Genomic DNA, 23,281 nt, shown 5'->3' with positions numbered 1-23,281 from the left:
TGATGACACAGAGAAAGGCACCATGACAAATGTAGTCCTAGGAAGGTAGAGAACAGAACTGTGGGAAATGTAGTTTTGATGACATAGTGAATGGAACTTTGTGAAATGTATTTCAGACAACATAGAGAATGGAACTCTGGGAAATGTACTTCTGATGACACAGAGAAAGGCACTGTGGGAAATATATTTCAGAAAGGCACTGTGGGAGATGAAGTTCTGATGATATAGAGAAAGGTACTGAGGGAAATTTAATTCTGATGACACAGAGAAAGGCACTGTTGGAAATATAATTCTGATGATGTAGAGAAAGTCACTGAGGGAAATGTCGGTATGATATCATAGAAAAAAGCTCTTTGGGTAATATAGTTCTGATGTCACAGAGCAAGGCACTGTGGGAAATATAGTGCTGAGGAGGCAGAGAAAGGAACATTTGGAAATGTAGTTCTGATGACATAGTGACTGGAACTGTGGGAAATGTAGTTTTGATGACATAGTGAGTAGAATTGTGGGGACTATAGTCCTGCTGACTTATAGTAATACACTCTGTGAAATGTAGTTCTTATGACACAGAGAAAGGCACAGTGAGATATAAGTTCTGCTGATGTAGAGAAAGGCACTGAGGGTATTGGTGTTTTGATAATGGAGAGAAAGCCTGTTTGTGAAATGTAGTTCTGATGACATAGAGAATTTAACTGTGGGAAATAAAGCCTTGACAATGTAGAGAATGGAACTGTGCAAAATGTAGTTCTGATGACATATAGAATGGAACTGTGAAAAAAGGTAGTTCTATTGACACAGAAAGTCACTGAGAGACATGTATTTCTGATTTAACAGAGAAAGGCACTGAAGGAAATGTCATTCTGAAGACACAGAGAAAGGCATTGTGGGAAATGTAGTTCTGAAGACACAGAGAAAGGTACTGTGGGAATATTGTATCTGATGACAAATAGAAAGGCATTGTGAGAAATGTAGTTCTGATTTATAGAAAGGTACCTTGGCAAATATAGTTCTGATGTCACAGAGAAAGGCTCTGTGGAAAATGTTGTTCTGATGATGTAGAGAAAGGCACTGAGGGAAATGTCATTTTGTTGATGTAGAGAAAGGTTCTGTGGGTAATGCAGTCCCGATGACACAGAGAAAGACACTGTTGGAAATGTAGTCCTGAGGTGGTAGAGAATGGAGCTTTGGTAAATGTTGTTCTGATGACATAGTGAATGGAACTTTGGTAAATGTAGTTCTTATGGCCTAGAGAATGGAACTGTAGAAAATGTAGTCCTGATAATGTAGAAAATGGAAATGAAGGAAATGTAGTTCTGATGACATAGTGAATTGAACTGAGGGAAATATAGTTCTGATGACATGGTGAATGGAACTGTGGGAAATGTAGTTCTGATGACCCAGACAAAGACACTCTGGAAATTCAGTCATGGCAATGTAGTGAACAGAACACTTTGAAATGTAATTCTGATGACATAGAGAATGGAACTCTGGGAAATGAAGTTCTGATGAAAGAGAGAAAGACACTGTGGAAAATGAAATTCTGATTATGTAGAGTAAGGCTCTGTGGAATAAGTAGTTCTGATGACATAGTGACTTTAACGTGGGAAATGTAGTTCTGATGACATAAAGAATGGAACTCTGTAAAATGTTGTTATGATGACAAAGGGAAAGTCACTGTGGGAAATGTATTGCTGATGGCATAGAGAATGGAACTGTGAGAAATGTAGTTCTGATGGCATAGTTAATGGAACTCTGGGGAATGGAGTTCTGATGAATTCGAAATGGAACTGTAAGAAATGTAGTCTTGACAAGGTAGAGAATGGAACTGTGGGAAACATAGTTCTGATGACATATAGAATGGAACTGTGGAAAAATATACTTATGATGACTTAGAGAAAGATACACTGGAAAATGTAGTCCTGACATAGTAGAGAATGGAACTGTGGGAAAAGTAGTTCTGATGACATAGTGAATGGAACTGTTGGAAATGTAGTTCTGATGACATAGAGAATGGAACTGTGGGAAATATCATTCTGACAATGTAGCGAAAGGTCATTTGGGAAATGTAGCTCTGATGACACAGAGAAAGGCACTTTGAGAAATTTATTTCTGATGACATAGAGAAAGGCACAGTGGGAAATATAGTTCTGAGAAGTTAGACAGTGGACTTTGGAAAATGTAGTTCTAGTGACATAGTGAATGCAACTGTGGGAAATGTAGTCTTGACAAAGTAGAGAATGGAAATGTGGGAAATGTAGTTCTGATCACATATATATAATGAAACTAAAAAATGTAGTTCTGATGACATAGAACACGGAACTGTGGGAAAATGTAGTTATGGTGACTTAGAGAAAGGCACTGTGGGAAATGTAGTCCTGATATCATAGTGAATGGTCCTGTGGGAAATGCAGTCCTGACATTGTAGATAATGGAACTGTGGGAAATGTAGTTCTGATGACATAGCAAATGGAACTGTTAAAAAAAATGTATTTCTGATGATGTACTGAATGGTGATGAGGGAAATGTACTTCTGATAAGACAGAGAAAGGCACTGTGGAAAATGTAGCTCTGATACTGCACAGAAAGGCATTGTGGAAAATGTAGTCCTGAGAAGTTAGTGATTCGAACTTTGGAAAATGTAGTTCAAATGAAATAATGAATGGAAGTGTGGGAGATGTAGTTCTCATGACACAGAGAATGGCACTGAGGTAAACTTAGTTCTGAAGACACATAAAAAAGCATGGTTGGAAATGGAGTTTTGATGGGGTATAGAAAGGAACTTTGGGAAATGGATTTCTGATGACCCAGAGAAAGGCACTCGGGGAAATGTAGACCTGAGAAGTTAGCCAATAGAACTTTGATAAAAGTAGTTCTGATGACATGGAGAATGGAACTGTGGGAAATGAAGTCTTGAGAATGTAGAGAATGGAACTGTTGGAATTGTAGTTCTGATGTCATAGAGAATGGAACTGTGGGATGACAGTTATGATGACAGAGAGAAAGGCACTGTGGGAAATGTAGTCCTGAGGAGGTAGAGGATGGAACTTTGGGAAATGTAGTTGTGATGACATAGTGAATGGATTTGTGGGAAATGTAGTTCTGATGACCTAGAGAAAGACACTCAAGGAAATGTAGTCAAGACAATATAGTGAATGGAAATTTTTGAAATGTAGTTCTGATGACATAGAGATTGGAACTGTTGGAAATGTCATCTTGACAATGTAGAGAATGGAACTGTGGTAAATGTAGTTTTGATATTGTAGAGCAAGGCACTGAGGGAAATGTAGTTCTGAAGACACAGTGAAAGGCACAGTGGGAAATTTGTATCTGATGACACACAGAAAGGCATTGGGGGAAATGTAGTTCTGATATATACAAAAGTACTTTGGCAAACATAGTTCTGATGTCACAGAGAAAGTCACTGTGGGAAATTTTGTTCTGATATGCATAGAAAGACACTGAGGGAAATTCCATTATGATGCTGTAGAGAAAGGCTCTGTGGGTGATGTAGTCCTGATGACACAGAGAAAGGCACTGTGAGGAATGTAGTCCCAAGGAGGTAGAGAATGGAACTTGGGTAAATGTAGTTCTGATGACCTAGAAAATGGTACTGTGGGAAATGTAGTCCTGATAATGTAGAAAATGGAAATGAGGGAAATGTAGGTCTGATGACATAGTGAATCGAACTGAGGGAAATGTAGTTCTGATGACCTAGAGAAAGACACTCTGGGAAATATAGTCATGACAATAAGGTTTATGAGACTCTTTGTATTGTCTTTAGAACTACATCTACCATACAGCAATGCTCTGTGTCATAACTACATTTCCCACAGTGTCTTTCTCTACATCATCAGACCTTCATTTCCCACTGTGCCTTTCTACGTTCCCTATGTCAGCAAAACAATATTTCCCACAGTTCCATTTTCTCCCTTCTCAGGACTACATTTCCCAAAATGACTTTTTCTGTTACATCAAATCTACATTTCCCACAGTTTCTTTCTATCCATCATCAGAACTACATTTCCCACAGTTTCATTTATTATGTCATCAAAGATACATTTTCCACACTTCCATTTTCTTTCTTCTCAAGACTACATTTCTCACAGTGCCTTTCTCTGCATCATCATTACTACAATTCCCAAAATTCCTTTCCCTACGTCACCAAAACTACATTTCCCACCACCCCTTTCTCTGTGACTTCAGGACTACTTTTACCACACTGCCTTTGTCTCTGTAATCGGGGCTTCATTTCCCACAGTGCCTCTCTCTATGTAATGAGAACTACATTTCCCACTGTGCCATTCTCTACACAGAGAATGTATTTCTGATGACAAAGAGAAACCAACTGTTGGAAATGTAGTTCTGATGACACAGAGAACGGCACAGTGGGAAATGTAGTTCTGATGATGTAGAGAAAGGTATTAGAGGAAATATAGTTCTGATGTCACAGAGAATGGCACTGTGGGAAATTTATTTCTGATGACACACCGAAAAGCAATGTGGTAAATGTAGTTCTAATGACATAGAGAATGGATTTCTGGTAAATGTAGTTCTGAAGACAGAGGAAAGCATGGTGGAAAATGTAGTTGTGAAATGTAGAGAATGGAACTTTTTGAAATACAGTCTGTGATATAGTGAATGGAACTGTTGGAAATGAAGTTCTGATGACATCGTGAATGGAATTTGGGAAACATAGTCCTGACGACATAGAGAATGGAACTTTGGGAAATGTAGTTATGATGATGTAGAAGGAGGCATTATAGGAAATGTAGTCTGGAGGAGGTAGAAAATGGACCTGTGGGAGATGAAGTATTGATGACAGAGTGAAGGGCACTGTGGGAAATGAAGTTGTGATGACATAAAGTAAGACACTCGGGGAAATGTAGCTCTGAGGATGGAGAGCAAAGCTCTTTGGAAATGTAGTTCTGTTGATATAGTGAATGGAACTCTGGGAAATTTAGTTATTTTCACACAGAAATTGAAACAATGGGTAATATAGTCTTGGCTATGCAGAGAATGGAACTGTGGGAAATGTAGTTCAAATGATATGTAGAATGGACTGTGAATAAATGTAGTTCTGATGACCTAGAGAAAGATTTTGGGGAACGTATTTCTGATGACAAAGAGTAACAAACTGTTGGAAGTATAATTCTGATGACACAGAGAAAGGCACAGTGGGAAATGTTGTTCTGATGATGCAGAGAAAGGTATTAGAGGAAATATAGTTCTGATGTCACAGAGAAAGGGACTGTGGGAAATGAAGTTCTGATGACAGAGCGTTTGGATCTCTGATAAATGTAGTTCTGAAGAAATAGAGGAAAGCATGGTGGGAAATTAAGTTCTTAAAGGTAGGGAATGGAACTATGGAAAATGTAGTTCTGATGAAAGAAAAAAGGAACTGTGAGAAATGTAGTTCTGATCACACAGGGAAAGGTGCTGTGGGATGTTCTGTATGGCAATGTGTTGCTGATTAGTCAATAAATAAAACACTGATTGGCCATTGGCTAGGCAGGAAGTGTAGGCGGGACAAGGAGGACAAAAAAGCTGGGAAGTGGAAATCTGAGTCAGAGAGACACTGCCAACTGCCACGATGACAAACAGCATGTGAAGATGCCGGTAAGCCACGAGCCACGTGGCAAGGTATAGATTAATAGAAATGGATTAATTTAAGCTGTAAGAACAGTTAGCAAGAAGCCTGCCATGGCCATATAGTTTGTAACCAATATAAGTCTCTGTGTTTACTTTGTCGGGTCTGAGTGGCTGTGGGACTCCCAGGTGATAGATATTTGTCCTGACTGTGGGCCAGGCAGGAAAACTCCAGCTACAAATGGCATCCAACATGGTGGCAAGAGTTTCCACCTAAAAAGTGAGAAAAAAGATTCTAAAATGGAGCTAAAAACAGTTCCTAATTGTCTCTCTCAAATGACCAGCAGCTGCCGGTTTGAGCTACTGGTGGGTTCCTAGCGTGTGCCCTTGACCTTCAGTATGGCGGGAATGAGGCCTCTGCAAGTGGCACATTAAGCTGTGTGGTGAATTTAGCCTTTGCTAGTACAAAACAAAAAAAAGAGGTTTCTGGACTACATGCTGCTTGGCTAAAAGCATAGACCCACGATAGCTCCCAGAGCTGGCAGTAAACCACCGCCATGTTGGGAAGCTGAGGTGGGCAGAGCCAGCAGTCACAGCTGATGCAGTTTAAAGCAACATATTCACAATAAGACAGATTCAGATGTAATAGTTTACAATGTGTGTAAAATATACGTAGGCTTGAAAGAGACAAAAAAAGGTGATATATACAGTTATATAAACAAATACATAGTTTTAAAAAATAAAGTCTTTAAAGAGACAGTAAAATTAATATAAAAAATAAGCCACGTAAAGATGAATATTACACAAAGAATCTGGATTGTGTTGTCTTTGGAATTTTTAACTGCAGAGAAACATTTGATTGTAAAAGCTGTTGAGTTATGACAAAATGTATATTTTAAGGGTACCTTGACTTCAAAATTTGGATATAAGGATATGTTGCTTTGGAAAGGAGACTCTGCTTTTGTTCCCACAGAAAGCCAGAGGCTATGGATTTGTTCCAGATTAAGATACATCAGGTTTGACCAGCCAAGACCCCCTGAAAGGTCTCTGATGACACCATGGCCCAGATGATTCAACATCCAGAATGGTTTCAAGGCAACTGGCTCAGACGATACAGCCTCACAGACTACTCCATGATCCTAAAATTTTCTTTGTGCCCCCATAAGGTACAGCGCCCTCCTCCAGCAGGAAGTAGTAACAGAAGCTATGCCCAAATTCCCAAATTATATGTAATTTTACTTTGTTAAGGTTAAAACCTTCCTTTTTGAAAAAAAAAGGGGGAAGTGCTGTGGGATGTTCTGTATGGCAAATGTGTTGCTAATTAGTCAATAAATAAAACACTGATTGGCCATTGGCTAGGCAGGAAGTGTAGGCGGGACAAGGAGGAGAATAAAGCTGGGAAGTGGAAGGCTGAGTCAGAGAGACACTGCCAGCTGCCATGATGACAAACAGCATGTGAAGATGCCAGTAAGCCACGAGCCACGTGGCAAGGTATAGATTAATAGAAATGGATTAATTTAAGCTGTAAGAACAGATAGCAAGAAGCCTGCCACGGTCATACAGTTTGTAACCAATAAATGTCTCTGTTTTTACTTGGTTGGGTCTGAGTGGCTGTGGGACTGGCAGGTGACAGAGATTTGTCCTGACTGTGGGCCAGGCAGGAAAACTCCAGCTACAGAAAGGCACTATGGGAAATGTAGTTCTGATGATGGAACTTTGGGAAGTGTAGATTTGTTGATATAGTAAATAGAACTCTGGGAAATGTAGTTCTGATGACCTAGGGAAAGAAACCCTGGGAAATGTAGTCATGACAATGTAGAATGGAACTGTGGGAAATGTAGTTCTGATAACATAGAGTAAGGCAATTTGGAAAATGTACTTCTAAAGAAGCAGAGAAAGGAACTGTGGAAAATGTAGTTCTGATGATGTGGCGAAAGGTACTATGGGAAATGTAGTTCTGATGTCACAGAGAAGTGCATTGTGGGAAATTGATTTCTGATAAAATAGAGAAAGGTGATGTGGGAAATGTAGTTCTGATGACATAGAGAATGGATCTGTGAGAAATGTAGTCCTGAGAATGTAGAGAATGGAACTTTGGGAAAGGTAGTTCTGATGACTTAGTGAATCAAACTGTAGGAAATGTCGTTCTGATGACACAGAGAAAGGCACTATGGGAAATATTCTGATAACACACAGAGAGGCACTGCGGGAAATGTAGTTCTGATAACACAGAGAAAGGCACTGTCAGAAATGTAGTTCAGATGATGTAGAGAAAGGCACTGAGGAAATGTCATTATGATGAGGTAGAGAAAGGCTCTTTGGGAAATGTAGTCCTGAAGACACAGAGAAAGGCACTGTGGGAAATGTGTTCCTCAGAAAGTAGGGAATGGAACTTTGGGAAATGTAGCTCTGATGACATAGGTAAGGGAACATTGGGAAATGTAGTTCTGATGACATGGAGAAAGACTCTCTGGGAAATATAGTCATAATATTGTAGGGAATGGAACTGCTTGAAATGAACTTCTGGTGACAGAGAATGGAACTGTAGGAAACTTAGTTCTGATCACATAGAGAATGGAACTGTGGGAAAATATAGTTGTGATGATGAAAAAAAAGGTACAGTGGGAAATGTATTTCTGATGACAGAGTGAATGGAATTGTGGGAAATGTAGCTGTGATGACTTAGAGAAAGACACTCTGGGAAATGTAGTCCTGCATTGTAGAGAATCGAACTGTGGGAAATGTAGTTCTGATGAAAGAGAGAAAGGAACTGCTGGAAATGTAGTTCTGATGATGTACAGGAAGGCACTGTGGGAAGTGAAGTTCTGATGACGTAGTGAATGGAACTGTTGGAAATGTAGCCTTGATAATGTAGAGAATGGGACTGTGGGAAATGTAATTCTGATGACAGGTAGAATGGAACTGTGAAAAATATGTATTTCTGATGGTGTAGAGAAAGGCACTGAGGGAAATGTCATTTTGATGATGTAGAGAAAGGCTGTTTGGAAAATGTAGTTCTCATGACACAAAGAAAGGCTTTGTGGGAAATTTATTTCCAAAGACACAAATAAAGGCACTGTAGGAAATGTAGTTCTTTTTATGTAGAGAACAGCTGTGGGAAATTTAGTTCAGATGACGCAGTGAAACGCACGGTGGAAAATGTAGTCCTGAGAAGGTAGAGAATGGAACTGTGGGAAATGAAGTTCTGGTGACTTACGGAAAGAGAGTCTGGGAAATTTTGACCTGACATTGTTGAGAATGGAACTCTGGGAAATTTTGTTTTGATGACATAGAGAATGGAACTATGGGAATTATAGTTCTTATGAAATAGAGAAAGGAACTTTGGGAAATGTAGTTCTGATGCTGTAGAGCAAGGCTTCTTGGGAAATGTAGTTTTGATGACACAGGGAAAGGCACAGAGGGAAATATAGTTCTGAAGATATGAAGAGCAGCACTGTGGAAATTGTTGTTCAGATGATATAGAGAAAGAACTGTAGGAAAAACTGTTCTGATTATATAGAGAAAAGCACTGTGGAAAAAGTAGATCTGATGGTTTAGAGGAAAGCACTGTGGGTAATGTAGTTTTGATGATACAGGGAAAGGCACTCAGGGATATATATTTCTGATGACATCAAGAGAGGCTATGTCGGAAATGTAGTTCTGATGACATAGAGAACGGCACTGTGGTAAATGAATTTCAGATGATGTATAGAAAGACACAGTGGAATATGTAGTTCTGATGACATAGAGAATGGAAATCTTGGAAATGTAGTTCTGATGAAAGAGAGAAAGGTACTGTGGAAAATGAAATTCTAAACATATAGAGCAAGGCTCTGTGGGAAATGTAGTACTGATGACATAGTGACTGTGACTGTGGGAAATGTAGTTCTGATGACATAGAGAATGGAACTGTGGGAAATGTAGTTCTGATATGTAGAGAAAGGTAATTTGGGAATTATAGTCACTGAGGGAAATGTATTCCTGCGATGTTAGAGAATGGAACTTTGGAAAATGTAGTTCTCATGACATAGAGAAATGCACTGAGGGAAATGTAGTTCTGATGACATAGTGAATGGAATTGTGGTAAATGAAGTTCTGAAGACTTAGAGAAAGATACTCTGGGAAATGTAGTCCTGACATTGCAGAAAATGGAACTGTGTAAAGTGTAATTCTGAAGACAATGAGAATGAAACTCTGGGAAATCTAGTTCTGATGAAAGAGAGACAGGTACTGTGGGAAATGTAATTCTGATGTTGTAGAGCAAGGCACTGTGGGAAATGTAGTTCTGATGACATAGTGAATGGAACTTTGGGAAATATAGTTCTGATGACATAGAGAATGGAACTGTGGAAAATGTCATCTTGATAATGTAGAGAATGGAACTGTGGGAAATGAAGTTATGAGATTGTATAGAAAGGCACTGAGGGAAATATTCTGATAATGTAGAGAAAGATAGCTTGGGAAATGTAGTTCTGATGACACAGAGAAAGGCACTGTGGGAAATATAGTTCTGATGTCGTAGAGAAACACACTGTGGGAAATGTAGTTCTGGTGACACATCAAATGGAACTTGTTTAAAGTAGTTCTGAAGTCACAGAGGAATGCATAGTGAGAAATACAGTTTTGATAGGTATGGAAAGGAACTCTGTGAAATGTAGTTCTGATGATAAAGAGACAGGCACTGTGGGAAATACAATCCTGAGGAGGTAGAAAATGTAACACAGGTAAATGTAGTTCTGATGATATACTGAATGTAACTACGGGAAATGTAGTTCTGATGACCTAGAGAAAGAACCTCTGGGAAATGTAGTCATGATAATGTAGTGAAAGAAACTGTGGGAAATGTAGTTCTGATGATGTAGAGAAAGGCACAGTGAGTAATGTAGTCTTGAGGAGGTAGAGAATGGAACTGTGGGAAATGTAGTTTTGATGACAAAGAGAAAGACACTCTGGGAAATATTGTAAAGACAATGTAGACAGTGGAATGGTGGGAAATGTAGTTCTGATGACATAGAGAATGGAACTCTGGGAAATGAAGTTCTGATGACAAAGAGAATGGAAATCTGGGAAATGTAGTTCTAGTGACAAAGAGCATGAAACTGTGGTAAATGTAGTTGTGATGACATAGAGAATGGTACTCTGGGAAGTGCTGTTCTGATCAAAGAGAGAAAGAAATTGTGGGAAAATGTAGTTCTAATGACGTAGAGAAAGGCACTGTGGGAAATGTATTTCTGATGACCCAACTTGGGAAATGTAGTTCTGATGATGTAGAGAAAGGCACATAGGAAATGTCATTATGATGAGGTAAGAGAAAGGCTATTTGGGTAATGTAGTTCTAGTGACACAGAGAAAGGCACTGTGGGAAATGTATTCCTGAGGAGGCAGAGAATGGAACTTTAGAAAATGTATTTCTGATGACATAGTGAATGGAGGTGTGGGAAATGTAATTATGATGACCTAGAGAAAGATACTCTGGAAAATGCTGTCATGACAATGTAGTGAATGGTACTGTGGGAAATGTAGTTCTGATGACATAGAGAAAGAAACTTTGGGAAATGTATTTCTGATGATATAGAGAATGGAACTATGTGCCTTGTAGTTCTGAGTAGGTAGAGAATGGAACTGTGGGAAATGAAGCTTTGATGAAATAGTGAATGGAACTGTGATAAACACAGTTGTATTGACTTAGAGAAAGACACTCTGGGAACTATAGTCTTGACAATATAGAGGCTGGAACTGTCGGAAATATAGTTCTGATGACACAGAGAAAGGAACTGTGGGAATGGTAGTTGTGATGACTTAGAAAAAGGCATGCTGGGAAATGTAATCCTGAAAACATAGAGAATGGAACTGTGGGAAATGTAGTTCTGATGACATTGGGAATGGAACTCTGGGAAATGAAGTTCTGATGGCAAATATAAAGGCACTATGGAAAGTGTAGTTCGATGATGTATAGAAAGGCTTTGGCAATTGTAGTTCTGATTATGTAAAGAAAGGCACTGTGGGAAATGTAGTTATGATGACACAGAGAAGGTATTGTGGGAAATTTATTCCTGATGACACACAGAAAGGCACTCTGGGAAATGTAGTTCCAATGACATAGAGAATGGAACTGTGAGAAATGTAGTTCTGATGTTGTAGAGAAAGGCACTGAGGGAAATGTCGTTCTGATAATGTACAGAAAGGCCATTTGGGAAACGTAATTCCTAAGAAACAGAGAAATGCACTGGGAGAAATTTATTTCTGATGACATAGAGAAAGGAACTGTGGGAAATGTAGTATTGAGAAGTTAGAGATTGAAACTTTGGGAAATGTAGTTCTGATGACATATAGAATGGAACTGTGAAAAAATGTAGTTGTGATGACATAGAGAAAGGCACTGAGGGAAATGTGTTTCTGATGAGACAGACAAAGACACTCTGGGAAATGTAGTTCTCATGATGGAGAGAAAGGCATAATGGGATATTTATTTCTGATGATACAGGGAAAGGCACAGAGAAAAATATAGTTTTGATAATATAGAGAAAGCACTGTGGTAAATGTAGTCCTGATGACACAGAGAATGGTACTGTGGTAAATGTAGTTCTGAGACACAAAGAAAAGTACGGTGAGATATGTGGTTTGGTGACATGGGGAAAGGAACTTTGGAAAATGTAGTTTTGGTGACCCACAAAAAGGCACTGTGGGAAATGTAGTCCTGAGAAGGTAGAGAATGGAACTTTGGGAAATGCAGTTCTGATGACATAGAGAATAGAACTGTGAGAAATGTAATCCTGACAATGTAGATAATGGAACTGTGGGAAATATAGCTGGAATGACATAGAGAATGGAACTCTGGAAAATGTAGTTCTGATGAGATAGAGTAAGAAACTGTGGAAAATGAAGTTCTAATGAAATAGAAAAGCACTGTGTGAAATTTATTTCTAATGATACACAGATAGGCACTGTGGGAAATGTACTTCTGATGATGTAGATAAAGGCACTGTGTTAAATGTAGTTTTGATGACACAGAGAAAGGCACTGTGGGAAATGTAGTTCTAATGAAACAGAGAAAGGAACAGTGGAAAATATAGTTCTGATGATGTAGAGAAAGACACTGTAGGAAATGGAGTTGTGATTACACAGAGAAAAGCACTGTGTGAAATGTAATTGTGATGAAACAGAGAAAGGCACTGTGGGAAATATAGTACTAATGACACAGAGAAAGACACTGTGGGAAATGTGGTTTTGATGACATAGAGTAAGGAACTGTTTGAAATGTAGTTCTAATGAAACAGAGAAAGGAGCAGTGTGAAATATAGTTCTGATCATGTGAAGAAAGGAATTGTGGGAAATGTAGTTCTGATGACACAGAGAAAGGCACTGAGGGAAATGTAGTTCTTATGGCATAGTGAATGGAATTGTGGGAAAATGTAGTTCCGATGATGTAGAGAAAGTCACTGTGGGAATGTAGTTGTGATTATACAGAGAAAGGCACTGTGGGAAATGTAGTTGTGATGATGTAGAGAAAGGCACTGGGAAAATGTGTTATGATAACACAGATAAAGGAACTGTGGGAAATGTAGTTCAGATGATGTAGAAAAAAAGCTCTGTGGGAAATGTTGTTCTGGTGCCACAGAGAAAGGCACTTTGTTAAATTTAGTACTTCTTATGTAGAGAATGAAACTGTTGCAAATGTAGTTTGAGGACACAGAGAAAGGCATTTTGGGAAATGTAGTTCTGAGGCCACAGATAAAGGCACAGAGGGAAACGTTGTACTGGTGACACAGAGAAAGGCCCTGTGGAAAATGTAATTCTGTTGATGTCAATAATGGCACTGTAGAATATGTAATTCTAATGACGTATAGAAAGGCTCTTTGGGATATGTAGTTCTGATGACATAGAGAAAGTCACTGTCAGAAATGTAGTTCTGACAACATAGAGAAAGGCATTGTGGGAAATGAAGTTCTGATGACGTGGCGAAAGACACAGTGGGAAATGTGGTTCTGATCACACAGAGAAAGGTACTGTGGGAAATGTAGTTCTGAATACGAAGAGAAAGGTACTGTGGGATATGTAGCTCTTCTGACATTTAGAAAGGAACTGTTTGAAATGCAGTTCTGATGATGTAGAGAATGGCACTGTGGGAAATATAGTTCTGATGACACAGAGAGAGCCACTGTGGGAAATGTAGTTCTGATGATATAGAGAAGGCACTCTGGGAAACGTATTTCTGATGACCTACAGAAAAAGATTGCTGGTAATTTAGTCCTGTGAGGTAGAGAAAGGCACTGTGGGAAATCTAGTTCTGATGAGACAGAGAAAGGCACTGTGGGAAATGTAGTTCTGATTATGTAGAGAAAGGCACTATGGGAAATGTTGTTCTGATTATGTAGAGAAAGGCACTGTGGGAAATAGAGTTCTCTTGATGTAGAATAAGGCACTGTGGGAAATGAAGTTCTGATGATGTAGTGAAAGGCACTGTGGGAAATGTAGTTCAGATGACGAAGAGAAAGGAACTATGGGAAATGTAGTTCTAATGACAGAGTATGGCAATATGGGTAATGTAGTTCTGATCACTCAGAGAAAGGCAGTTCACAATGTAGTTCTGATGATATAGAGAAAGATTCCTTGTGAAATGTACTTCTGATGATGTAGAGTAAAACACTGGGGAAATGTAGTTCTGACCACGTAGAGTAGGGAATTTTGGGAAATGTAGTACTGATGATGTATAGAAAGACAATGTGGGAAATGTAGTTCTGATGACGTAGAGAATGAAACTGTAGGAAATTAGTTTCAGATGAGATAGAGGTAGGCAACTTGGAAAATGTCATTCTGATTACTTAGAGAAAGGCTCTTTGGAAATGCAGTTTTGATGATGTAGGGAAAGGCACTTGGGAAGTGTAGTTCTGATGACACAGAGAATGGCACTTTGGGAAATGTTGTTCTGATGATGTGAAAAAAGGAATTGTGGGAAATGTAGTTCTAATAATGTAGAGAAAGGCACTGTGGAAAATGTAGTTCTGATGACGTAGAGAAAGGCACTGTGAGAAAGGTTGTTCTGATGACATAGTGAAAGGAACTGTGGGAAATACAGTTCTGATGACATAGAGAAAGGCACTGTGGGAAATGTACTTATGATGACACAGAGAAAGGCACTGGGGGGAATGTAGTTCTGGCGACATATAGAAAGGCCCTGTAGAAATGCAGTTGTAATGACACAGAGTTTGGCACTGTGGGAAAGCTAGTTATTATGACAGAAAAAAGGCACTATGGGAAATGTAGTTTTGATGACAGAAAGAAAGCCTGAAACGAAGTTCTCATGATGTAGAGAAAGCCAATGGGGGAAATGTAGTTCTGATGGCATAGAGAAAGGAACTTCGGAAAATGTAGTTTTGAGTAGATAGACAAAGGCACTGTGGGAAATGTAGTTTAGATGACATAGAGAAAAGCACTGTGGGAAATGTAGTTCTGATGACACAGAGAAATACACTGTGGGAAAGGTAGTTCCCATGACTTAGAGAAATGCCCTGTGTGAAGTAGAGTTCTGATGATGCAGAGAAAGGCACTGTGGGAAATGTTCTGATGAGGCAGACAAAGACACAGTGGGAAATGTACTTGTGATGAAGTAGAGATAGGCACTGTGGGACATGTCCTACTGATTACACAGAGAAAGGCATTGTGGGAAATGTAGTTCTGATAAAACAGTGAGCGGCACTGTGGGTAATGTAGTTCTGATGACATAGAGAAAGGCACTGTGGGAAATGAAGTTCAGATGTTGTAGAGAAAGGCACTCTGGGATATGTAGTTCTGATTACTTAGACAAAGGCCCTGTGCGAACTGTAGTTCTGCTGATGTAGAGAAAGGTAATATGGGAAATGAAGTTCTGAGGACGTAGAGAAAGACACTGTGGAAATGTGGTTGTGTTGGCACAGAGAAGAGCATTATGGGTAATGTAGTCCTGATAACAGAAAAAGGCACTATGTGAAATGTAATTCTGATGACATAGAGAAAGGCCTGTGGGAAATATAGTTCTGAGTATGTAGAGAAAAGCAAGGTGGGAAATGTAGTTACCATGATGCAGAGAAAGGCACTGTGGAAAATATAATACTGAAAATGTAAAGAAAGGCACTTTGGGAAATGTAGTTCTGATGACACTGAGAAAGGCACTCTGAGAAATGTTGTTCTTGTCAAGGACAAGGACAGAATCTCTAGTTAGTAGAAAAATACAGACCCCCAAGAGAGGGAACTAGATCATCTTACAGTCAGGCTGCCTAGCAACAGGACATTGAGTCAGAGCCCTTGACCCTTTCACCCTGTAAACATCCTATACAAACATCCTGTTAGCTTGCCCCACCTTATGCAGATGACAGCTTCTTGCTCCCCCCACCCTGCAGGAATTATATAAACATACCTGGAGAAAAATAAAGTTGCACCTTGATCAGAATCCTAACTTGGTGTATTTCCTTTGTATCTCCTGTCCCTATCATTCCATCCTTAGGGTGGTTGAGAACCCGTTGTAGCCCTGCAGGCTAGGCAACTGGATGCCTTGTACTAGGCACATGCATGTGCCATAGACCCAAACCTTTCTTGCTCAGTTGATTCTAACCTTCTGTTTATAATGATACCCTTTTAAAAATCCTGTAACACTGATGGCAGAGGAAGCCCACTGATCCCATCATATGTAGTGCACCTGCAGATCACTGGGTCAGGTCGCTATGTTGCTACTCAGGGCACTTAGGTCCCTTCCACCTAGACTAACCTATTATTCCTCAGATCAATTCCTAGATCTCTAGGAAGAGAAGCTGCACTGAGACAACTGCCTTGACAGGAGCCTGTTACTGCCATCACCTTAGCAGTCCTTTTGGGGGTTGGAGCAGCGGGAACAGGCACAGGGACTGCATCTTTGGTCCTGTCCAACCAATATTACTCTGAGCTTCAACTGTGCATAGATGAGGATATTGCCCAATTTGAACAGGGAATTTCTGCCCTCAAGTCATCCCTTTCCTCCCTAGCTGAGATAGTTCTACAGAACAGGAGAGGCCTGGATCTCCTCTTTCTACAACAGGGTGGCCTTTGTACTGGGCTCAAAGAGGAATGTTGCTTCTTTACAACACCGGGGTAGTCAGGGACAGTATGGTAGGTTAGAAAAAGACTAGAAAAAGAGAAAAAGAAAAGGAGAACAAGAGCTTTGGTGGTTCCAGAATTGGTTTTCTGCCTCCCCTTAGCTAACAACTCTTCTTTCCTCCCTCCTAGGACCTGTTGTAGGCCTGCTCCTGATCCTTGCCTTGGGGCCATGGGCACTTTCCTGTCTCACTCAGTTCATCCAAAGCCAAATAACAGACCTGCAGTCCAGGCAGATCCAGGTTCATTACCAATGCTTTGATATGCAGGACTCCAGGGTTGAAATTTCCCCTGACGAGAGATGCCCCACACAGACCCCTTCACTCAGGGGAGGCTCGACCTGTGCGTGGGAAAAAGGCTCACTCAAGGCATGATTGGAGTGCAGCTGGGACTGTACAGGCTGGGGACCATGGTACCCCCAAATCCGAGAGCCTGGATTACATGCCCTGTTGCATAGCAATTGTGCAGTAACAGCCTTGAGCTTACCCATTTTCGCTCCCTCAAAAAACTGCATGGTCCATTGATTCCTGCACTATGAGGATGCCTGTGGTGCTTGAGTCTGGAGAGACATTCCCTCTCGGACCCTTTTTTCACAACCTTTAGAGGGATAGGGCCTCTGTAATCCTCAATGCAAAGCCTCTTTCAGAGCTCTCCTTTTAGACCATTTGAACCTGGTTTATTTTGGCCCTTAGATTTATTACTAAGAAGGGGGAGATGTCAGGGACAAGGATAGAATCTCTAGTTAGTGGAAAAATACAGACCCCCATAAGACAGGGAACTAGATCATCTTACAGTCAAGTTGCCTAGCAACAGGACATTGAGTCAGAGCCCTTAACCCTTTCACCCTGTAAACATCCTATACAAACATCCTGTTAGCTTGCCCCACCTTATGCAGATGACAGCTTCTTGTTCCCCCCACCCTGCAGGAACTATATAAACCCTCTTGGAGAAAAATAAAGTTGAACCTTGATCAGAATCTAGACTTGGTGTATTTCTTTTGTATCTCCTGTCCCTATCATTCCGTCCTTAGGGTGGTCGAGAACCCATTGAAGCCCTGCAGGTGGGGCAGTTCTGATGATGTATAAAAAGGCACTGTGGGAAATGTTGTTCTGATGATGTAGACAAAGGCTCTGTGGAAATATAGTTGTGATGACACAGAGAATGGCACTGTATTAAAGCTAGATCTTATGACAGACAAATGCACTGTGGGAAATGTAGTTTTGATGACAGAGAGAAAGGCAATGTAGGAAATGTGTTTCTGATTACATACAGAAAGACACTGTTGCTGTGGGATGGTCTGTATGTCAAATGTGTTGCTGATTGGTCAATGAACAAATCACTGATTGGCAGTGGCCAGGCAGGAAGTATAGGCGGGACTAACAGAGAGGAAAATTGAGAGAACAGGAAGCTGGAGAGAGAGACACTGCGAGCCGCCATTAGGAGAAGGAAGATGTAAAGTACCAGTAAGCCACAAGCCACGTGGCAAAGTATAGATTAATAGAAATGGATTAATTTAAGCTGTAAGAACAGTTAGCAAGAAGCCTGCCATGGCCATACAGTTTGTAACCAATATAAGTCTCTGTGTTTACTTGATCGGGTTTGAGCGGCTTGGGACTGGCAGGTGAGAGAGATTTGCCCTGACTGTGGGCCAGGCAGAAAAACTCTAGCTACACACTGTGGGAAATATCATTTTGATGACTTAGAGAAAAGAACTGCAGGAAATGTAGTTTTGATGAGGTAGAGAAAGGCACTGTGGGAAATGTAATTCTGATGGCGTAGAAAAAGGCAGTGTGGGAAATGTACTTCTTATGATGTAGAGAAAGTCACTGTGCCAAATGTAGTTCTGACCACACAGAGAAAGTCACTGTGGGAAAGGTAGTTCTCATGACACTGTGCTGGCTTTACATTTCTTCTAGATTCCTTCTTTTGCTGTGATAAAATATTCGAATCAAAATCAACTCAGGAGGATGGTGTTTATTTAATACTAATAGTAGTAGGGTTTATTAGATTTTAACATCCAGGTCAGAGTCCATTAATGGGGAAAGTTAAGGCTGGAAATGGAAGTGAGGTTTCCTTGGTCTCCCAGGATGCTCTCTCCTCTCAGGGGAATCCGAGTTCAATGGAGGAGGCTTCTGGCTGTCCAGGTCTCTGGTCACTCAGTCTCATCCTTCACTCACATTCTTTTTTTCTGTCTTTTAGTGTATTATTAATATATTTATTAATTTAATATTATTAATGTATTATTAATGTCAACATGTTGGATGGTAGAGCCCAGTCCCACGTGATTTGAGTATGTTGCTTTCTCTCAAAGTCCAGGCCCACCTGCCTGGGTGATGGTGCCATGTGCCATTAGTGAGGTCCTTGAACCCTCCTCACAATCAGGTCAGTTCTTGGGTTGTGTCACTAAATCACAGTCAGGGCCATCCATCAGAAACATGACAATACACTGAGCTGATAAGAAAAATTAATGGATTTAGAGTTCTTTGAACTGAAATTAAATTTTTTAAATTTTTTTGAAGTTAAATATTATTACATTGAATAATAATTCTGTAGATAGCACGTCTTTAAAGTGACCACGTGCATACCACATCATTTTCAAAAAGATTTATTTATTTCATTTTATGAATGAATGCACATGTTACATGAACCACTGGCACATTTTGGCTTCATCCAATGTTGCATAGATTCCACTGGGATCCCTAATATGAATACTAAACAACAGGCTTCTAAAATTGAAAGAATCATTTTAAATCTTTAAAAGTTTCTCTATAGCATTCAAATAAAGAAAATATGTGCAAATTTCCTTTAGCATTCGTGTTCTTGGTATGATCTTTCATAAATATAAGGATACAGATGTCAGAGAATGTGGCCACAATTTTAACATCTGTAGTTCATAGGATTCCTTCAAACCTGCAAGGTCGATTCCTCAGCTAATTTTAAGCTGCACTTCACCCTCAGATTATGAGGTAAGGAAATATTCTAAGCATAAAACCACATGGCCTATCTGGGTGCCTGAAAACATCCTTAAAAATTAGAACCAGGTATGGAAAGATGGCTCAGTGGTTAGACTTCCTGTTGCCTCCAAGACACAGGACTCTCAGCTTCCTTTCAAGCACCATGATGGTCTGCAGGCTGACGTGCTCCCCACCATGATTAAAAAATGTAAATAAGCCATCCTAATTGAATATATTAATATATTTAGTATATTTCCATTATATAAACGCAAAATTCATATTCCTTAATGTTAAACTCCACGATGATTTTGTGACCACAGAAAGGTCATAGAGCAGATGAGGGAATCAGTGATGTGTGCTTCATCAAGGCACGTAAGTTCTCTGCTATGCATCTTTGGTAGCCTTAAAATGTGCATATTAAAATTGTCACCTTCATTGTTTACAAATTAACAAGCTCTATCTCAATTGGCTTCTTTAGACAATCTTACAAATCATGGTAGAATTTTCCCCCATGGCAATATTCAGTTCACCAATTAACAGAGTGAATATCATAGGTTATTGCTTATAACCTATCGATTTCTAATGATGCAAATAATAACATAAATTAGCAGTTTAAGAAGTGAAGTTTAGCCGGGCGGTGGTGGCGCACGCCTTTAATCCCAGCACTCGGGAGGCAGAGCCAGGCGGATCTCTGTGAGTTCGAGGCCAGCCTGGTCTCCAAAGCGAGTTCCAGGAAAGGCGCAAAGCTACACAGAGAAACCCTGTCTCGAAAAACCAAAAAAAAAAAAAAAAAAAAAAAAAAAGAAGTGAAGTTTGAAACTCCTTCTCCTTTATATAGCAGAGGATACAAGAGTACAATCTCATCATTGTTTTTTAAAGTTATATAATGTGTTTCCTCATGTATTTGACAATAAGTCACATCATGCCAGACTTCCTTAAATGAAAATGTCATTGACAAAATGTAACAGTGTCAACCTAAGTCCTGGACTGACTGCCAAACAGGACACTCTGGCAAATAAACAAGTTTCCAAAATGAACCACACTTTATAGTGCATTTAACCCACTAAGGGAAACAGACGAAATGAGTTTTAGTTTATATACTCTGTAACAACTGAAATACTGATCATTTCTCAAGAAGCTGGAAACCAAGAAATAGAAAAATGAAGATTCTTCTGTTAACTGCTGTCATCTGCTTTGTCGACACAGAAGAGGTACTTAATATTCGATAAATTTTATTTTTCCTAAATCAAAGCTGCTTATGATATAGTCATAGATAGTGTAACAATCCTCATCAGTTAGTCTAAATCTGTAGTTGTTATATTCACAGTAATTCTATCCATCAGAGAAAATGGATTTAACGTCTTCTAGTTTTAACAATGCTTGAGATTTGAAAAATTCAGCACAAATATATTGTTTGTGTATTTGTATGGTTATACTTGAAAGACATTAGATAGTATGCATTTTATAATTTATTAACATAGAGCTGAAAAACATGTATAGGATTATTCAAATAAATATGAGTTCAATTTCTCCTCCTTTCTAAAAATGACTTATATGTTCAAATGGACTTTTTAATTAGAGTAATATAGCAGAATTCTGTTTGTAGCAAGACCTTATGTTGGATTTACTGAAATATAATCATAAATTTAAAAACATAAAAACCTGTTATAAAAGAAATGTATTTTAATAAGGGGAGGTATAATGTGTAGGTTCCTGTTTAGGAATGACATTTTGTCTCAAAACTTACAGTACATTAAATTTATTTGTGGGGCAATGCTGGTAATAAGAAAGATGATTATTTGCTTTTGTGTCACTTGCTAGTACTGTGGGAACCCTTCTTTGCTGACTGGAAAATTTCAGAAAATCCCCCATGTTTATTTTCTAAAGTAATTTAATTTTCTCCTCCTTTCAAGCTAACATTGTTGACTGGAATACTTCAATTATAAAATAATCATTAGCTTCAGTGTCCTGTCTAAATGATTTTGATTATACAGTAAGTCTTTTATATTTCATTGGATGTATACTTATATTTCTTTGCTTTGACAACTATACAATTATCTCTTCACATTTCTGGATATTTGGCAATAGGTGGAATTTTTCTCAATACAATTGCTAGCTAGAACTTGGATGTTTGGACAAACCACACGGTTTAGGGTGGTGACAGAGGAGATGCCATAGATGGAGAATGACATTAAAAGGGGACATGTGAAAAAAATCTGAAATAATTGTTTCATTTAAGTTTTCTGTTGAAAATCCATGTCACCTGACTTAACTCCCTATCCTTTTTTACACTGTAGGTCACAATGAGCATGGACTTTTCTGCCCCCGCTGCCTCCCCTCTCTACTATGTGCTCATTTGTATTTTACAATCCATCTTCTCTGAAGTCACCTTTCCCCTCATGGATGGTTGAAAGCTTCCTGGGTTCTAAATATATTCAAAATAAACATACAAAAGATTAATGTAAAGCTAGTGTCTATATGATAAGGAAAGTGTGATATTGTTTTTCTGGCTGTATAACTTTTCATATTTCATTCATTTACCTACAACATTTATGATTTCATTCATCACCCAGATCTATTTTGAATCTATAGTGTGGTTTTCTTATGTACTCCATTTTCAATGAGCATCTAGGGTGAGGTGAGTTTTAGCCCTTTTGAAATGAATATTAAATAACATGAATATAATATATCTAGTATCAAGACACAAAGTCTTTGGGTATATTCCTATGCTGGTAAATAAGGATTTTGTTCTAGGTTAAAGTCTGCTTTGAGCAACCTCCACAAACCCATTCAAAACTATCTTCTCTAGATTACATGCCTAGTAGCAGTGGATGTATGTTCCATTTGGACTCAGCCCTCCTAACATTTTTCACCAGTCTTATCTCTGACCATGGCCTTCTAACTGGGAAAAGATTGAATATTAAAATTTTAATCAACCTTTCTCTTATGGTTATGGATGTAAAGCTATCTTTTTAGGAGGAATGTGTTTAATTTAGTCACCCCTTATAATTTTCCTTAATTATTTGCATTTAATGCATTTTTGTAATGAGATATGAATACATTTACCTCAAAATTTCCTCCTTCCTATCCCCCCTTATCAGGCCATATTAATCATATTTTTTATGTTTTTAATTCCTATTTTTTTTTTACTTTTTTTGTAAATTACAGAAACTAGTCTGTTGGATGAGTGTCCCTGAAAAAAATGTTTTTTTCCTTTGGTTTCTCTGACTCTCCACTCTATTGGGGATTTTCTTTAATTGACTTTGTTTGAGGAGATGCCATTTGTCAATACTTGAGCTTCCTTCAATTATTTTTGTGTTCCATTCACAACATCTTTACCTGTGATTAGAAGATCAAGAATCATCTAAGAAATCATTTTTGGTTTGTTTTTGTTTTTTGAGACACAGTTTCTCTGTGTAGTTTTGGTGCCTGTTCTGGATCTCACTCTGTAGACCAGGCTGCCCTTAAACTCAAAGAGATGTGCCTGATTCTGCCTAACTAGTGCTGGGAATAAAGGTGTGCACCACTGTCACCCAGCTAAGAAATCCTATTTTTTGTTCCAGGACTTAAAAGTTACAAACCATGTCAGTTCAGTCTAAGTTTGGTTAGCAGTATATGTGTGCACACTTTTCTTTGCA

This window comes from Peromyscus californicus, unplaced genomic scaffold (genome assembly GCF_007827085.1).
Source record: "Peromyscus californicus insignis strain IS unplaced genomic scaffold, ASM782708v3 Scaffold_46__1_contigs__length_323970, whole genome shotgun sequence".
NCBI lineage: Eukaryota > Metazoa > Chordata > Mammalia > Rodentia > Cricetidae > Peromyscus > Peromyscus californicus.
This window is presented reverse-complemented; position numbering follows the sequence as displayed.